Source organism: Pteropus vampyrus, unplaced genomic scaffold (assembly GCF_000151845.1).
Source record: "Pteropus vampyrus isolate Shadow unplaced genomic scaffold, Pvam_2.0 Scaffold16, whole genome shotgun sequence".
Classification (NCBI taxonomy): Eukaryota; Metazoa; Chordata; class Mammalia; order Chiroptera; family Pteropodidae; genus Pteropus; species Pteropus vampyrus.
Window position 1 is genome coordinate 5,038,831 of NW_011888797.1, and position 5,197 is coordinate 5,044,027.

A 5,197-nucleotide genomic window follows, 5' to 3' on the forward strand; every position below is an offset into this window, starting at 1 on the left:
CGCAGAGTCACAGGTGAAGGGTGCAGGCTCAGAAGCGGGATGTTGATCATTCCTGACATCGCCGCTTCCTTAACCAACTAACTGACTGACTGACTGACTGACTGACTAACTTATTTATTTATTTATTTCACTTCCTAAACTTTTGGCAGATCAATTTGTTCCTCAGTTTCCTCATTGGCGAAGTGAGCATCGCCAGACTCTGGGGTCGCCGTGAGGTTTCAGTACTTGTCAAGTCCTTTGCACAGTGCCCGGTGCTGAGCGGCGCTCAACCCATGCTAGTATCAGTTGCCCCTTGTCACTGGCTTTCTTTGCTCTCATGTGACCAAACAATGCCAAACCCAAGGGTAGTCTTAATAACCTTAGTAGTTATTGAACTTTTACTATATAAGTATTTCATAAATATTTTCATTTTATCCTCGTAAAAATTACATTGATATAGTGACCTTTCTTATCCCCGTATTACGGATTAGGGAATTTAGGTTCAAGGAGACCAAGTGACTCACCCAAAGCCACACAGGTTAACTGGAGCCAAATTCACATGCGCACTGTGGGAACACGTGCCTGTCTTTCTCTGTCCAGGCGGCTGTCATAGTGTTCCGCAGACTGGGTAGCTTATCAACGATAGAAGTTTATTTCTCACAGTTCCGGGGGCTGAAAGTCTGACGTCAGGGTACCGGCACGGTCAGGTGCTGGTGAGGCCTGTCTTCCAGGCTGCGGACTTCTCACTGTGTTTTCAGGTGACAGAAGAAGGTGAGGGAGACCTCTCCGACCCCTTTTCTAAGGGCACTAATCCCATTCCTGAGGATTAGCTCTGTATCCAAATACCATCACACTGGGGTTAGGTTTCGAGGTAAGACTTTTTCCAGGGGGACACAATTCAGTCCATCACCATGAGTTCAAAATGCCTCGACTGTCTGATGGTGGGATTCCCAGTTCTTAATCTTGGTTTCTTAGTTTACTAGTTCAAATTCTTGAGGATTCTGATAGACTGAGCTCAGTCTATGAATCACGCCCCTCCTTGGGTTAAGTGTGCATTCATGGATCAGTCAGCTGTGGTCAGAGGGGTGGAGTCATGTGGCTCCAACATGGCAGTCCAAACCACATAGAGGCTGAGGACTTTTCTCAGAAAGGGAAGGTAGGCAATCAAACCTTTCTACTATGCACCCGCCATTCAATCCTAAAATCATCTCAGCGTTCTCTCCAGAGGGTTAAGGTGTTGCAGGGTTACTGTCTGCCTTTTTCCTGCTTAGCGTGGGGGACCTTCACTGGCAGGCTCTGTTGCGCCCAGTGCTGGAATCAATCTATGCAGTGTTGGCAGTACATTGAGTGCCCTGTATCTGCCAGGAGGTGGGGTCTGAAAGTTAGTCTGGCAACCGTAAACAGCAAGTGTCTATGGTCTCCCCGCACTTCTCACTAGGTCTTTCTGGTGACGTTTCTGCTGGTTCTTTGGATCGTTGTATTCCAGTATTTCTGCTGTCGTGAGTACCCTTCAGTGAGCCTGACGGTTTGCCTAGCACTTCCTCCCCAGTCCCTGGGACCCTGACCACCAGCTGAACTCCTGTCTTAATCCAAACATAAGGCTCCAGAGGCACGAACGCCTGCAAAAACCCACACACCCACCCATTAAATCAGGCCCCTTTGCAAATTTTTCTTTTAACTTTTATTGTGGAAAATTTCAAATATTCATGAAAATATAGAGGCTCATATAATAAATCATTTACCCATCACCCAGCTTTAACAATGATCAAATCATGGCCAAAGATGTTTTATCTATATACTTCCATCTAATCTCTCCCAATATTAGTTTGAAGCAAATTCCAGATCGTATCATTGCATCTGTAAATATTTCAGTGTACATCTCTAAAATATTAGAAGGGTTTGTTTTTAACATAATTATAATCCTATGGTCACACCTAAATATGTTAACAATGGTTCCTTAAAATCATCAAATAATCCAGCCAGTGTTTATATTCCTAGCTGCCTCATTAGTGTTTTGAAGGCTTTTTTCACTAACAGTTTGAGTCAGCATCCAAATAAAGTCCATATTGTGATTTGTTAATAAAAACCCTAGATGTCTGTCTCCAGATCTATTTTTTCCCTTGTATTTTATTTCTTAAAGAAATTGGGTTATTTGTTTTCTAGAGTTTCTCACTTGGGACTGGTTGATGGGACATCCCTGTGTACACTAGTATTTGGTTAGAAAGTCTTGATCATATTTAGATTTGATTTCTCTTGGCAAGATCACTTCATAGGTGGTGCTGTGTTCTTCCACCAGAGGCATGAAAAATCTGGATGACTTCTTTTTTGAGAGTGTGGTGGCTGTCGATGCTCAACGTTAAAATTTATTAATTTACTAGGATTTGCAAAATGGTTAGGTTTGAATTCTATAATTTCTTCTTGTTAGGGAGAATGCTTTTTTTAAAAAAAGGTGCTAAATCTCACTGGTCACCCAATGATATAATCCACATAGAAAAAAAACAGAATAAATGCTTGATTCTTTTTCCTTATTTACTAGCTTTATGAATATGGAGTTAGTTCATTAGCATCCTCCAACAGTGAGCAATTATGGTTTTTGAGAAGTATCATTAAAATTTATAGAATTAAATATACTTGATAGGTTTTGATCCATTTCAGGTATTATATTTATTTATGTTCAAACTGTTTTATCTTTGGCCAGTGGAAGCCTCTTCAAACTGGCTGCTGAGTCCTTTTAACAATCCCCCTCCACCGACCCTCCCTGCCACCTTGGCATATTGATGCAAGTCCAGACTGAGCCCAGGTTTTTTTAAGTCGTGTGTACGTTTAGCACAATGTCTGGCACAGAGTGAGTATTCAGTAAATATTAGTAGATGTGACTGTTATGATTGTTTAAGAGAAATCTTAACCTCCACATCTGGGCCAGTACTATAACTGGGTTTCTCTAATACCCAGCCTTGACTTCTGGTATGAGGGGATGGGGTGGGGAGTCCCTTATCTCTCTTTTGATACATCTGCATCCTTATTTCTACTCCTCTTACCAATCCCTCTCCCAGGGGGAGAGGGACGTAGCTCATTGGTGAGGCTGAGATGAGAGAAAGTGAGCGTATGGGCCTTCCGAACCCTTTTTCTCAGAGATGGACTTTGTCCACAGGTTGTGTGTAGTTTATTTGCACCTGCCTCCTGCATGAGGCAAGCAGCCAGGGCAGGTCTAGCATTGGAAGGTCTAGCATTGCTGGGATTGGTTGGGGGAGGGAGGAGTGCAGGGAAATCTGCAGCTGCACCTGACTGACACTGAGTGCATAAATTGAATTCAGGAGGGAAGGGGTAGAGTCCGGCTTTTGGCTTCATACCTAAGCTGTGTTCTCTAATCCTCAGCATCCACAAGCCTGATAACACTGGTCCTTGTTGAACTCCCCTTTCTGTTTCTCAAATGGCTTTTCATCCAACAAAAGAAAAAGGAGTATGCTAAATCAGCACCTTAGAAATGCCGCCAAATGCCTTCCTTTCCCCACCAGCCATTGGCTGCTGAGGTCCCATCCCTCCTCATGGCCAACCTTGCCCAAGGTAATAGAGAAGACTCTTGTCGATGTGCAGATGCTACCTAGAAGGGCTGTCAGGTATTAAACCCAGTAAGCGAGTTATCTAGCACATTCCCTAAACAGGTGTGGCTGAGGCAAGTGCTCTATTAAGAAGCAAAGAGAGCTTTCCCCCTTCTGAACCTTTTAGATTTGTGCAGCTTCTACTGTGTTTTCCAGCCAGCCTGGCAGCCGGGAGCACTTGTGTGCATATGGACCCTGAGATTGTTAGTGCCACAAACCTGTCATCCTGGAAGCCCCAATTCTGCTCATCTGAGGTTGATTTTAAGTTACCTGAGGGCTGATGGTTTGGGTATGTCTTAGCCCATTTGGGCTGCTATAACAAAATAACCATAAACTGGGTGGCTTATCAACAAAACGAATTCATTTCTCACAGTTCTGGAGGCTGGCAGTCCAAGATCATGGTGCCTGCACGGTCAGATTCTGATGAGGGTTCCTTTCTAGGCTGCAGACGGCTAGCTTCTCGCTGTGTCCTCACGTGGTGGAAGAAGTAAGGGCGTTCTCTGGAGCCTCTTTTATAATGGCACTAGTCCGCGCATGAGGTCTCCATCACGATCTAACCCCTATCCCCAAAGTTCTGCCTTTTAATACCATCACATCAGGGGTTAGGCTTCAACATATAAATTTGGGGGGACACAAACATTTAGTCTATAGTATGGTATAACTTGGACTAGATATGAAATAGACTCCCAAATAATGATATATTAAATTAGGTAGAAATTTATTTCCCATATAAAAATCTGAGCTGGCATAGTGGCTCTGCTTCACAAAAGTATCGGAAGCCCCGCCTCCTCCCCTTATTTTATTTTATTTTTTTGGTTGAGAACTTAATCTTTCTGGCTGCAGGAGATGAGCATTCCTTTATATGGGACCAAGGAAGCCCTTGCCCTTTTGCATTTAGTTTTTAATTGACTATTAGTCACTCTCAGACTTTTGTTATCTTTTCCCAAAGATACATCATTCTCCAGCAACAGCCATTCAGTTCCATTGCCCTTGTAATGCCTATTTCCTCCATTTCTTCGAAAGCCTGCTCTGTCACATCCTCCAGTACCTTTTCTTCCACCGCTATCCTATTCCATTTCACCACTGGTGGTTTTACCAATTTCATCGCTATCTTGTGTTGGGGGCTAAATAAATCCCACGTACCAACAGTAATGGGGTTCTCATTGCTTGTTGACTGGCAAGTGATCCAGCCCCAGCTCCCGTCCTGCCATCTGCTTTCGCAGACTGCTCCTGGTACCATCTGGCAGGTTGAGGTCCCCAGGAAGCAGCTGCTGGGGCAGCGATGAGACTGCAGTAGGTCTAAGGAAAGTGTGCTCAGGATGGATGCCTGTGGTGGAAGGGAAAGATGCAGGATTGAGCAGAGAGAGGAGCTAGATTGCATTCAGGTTCAACAAAGGCCTCGGCTGACCATTGGGGAAACTCTGAAGCTGGATGACCTCTCACACTAGTCTCAAGTTTGGACAAGAGGCTACACCTTTGTATCCCTGCATTGACCAGTTACCATTGCACAGGCTGCCCTGGAAAAGAGCAGTGTCCTTGAGTGAGGTGGCTTTCTTCGGGAAAATAAGAGCAATTTCTGAGATGGCTGACAGTTGAGGGCCCTCAGCCAGCAAAACTCC

General features: G+C 44.3%; 1 long non-coding RNA gene across 1 annotated transcript in view; it reads left to right on the top strand.

Moving 5' to 3' along the window:
* The first annotated feature begins 1,061 nt into the window (after positions 1–1,061).
* Positions 1,062–5,197, top strand: part of LOC111735978 — a 136,570-nt gene continuing 132,434 nt past the window's right edge. Inside the window, exon 1 of the long non-coding RNA XR_002779029.1 lies at positions 1,062–1,135. This is a non-coding gene — a long non-coding RNA (uncharacterized LOC111735978). The remainder of the gene's footprint in view (positions 1,136–5,197) is intronic.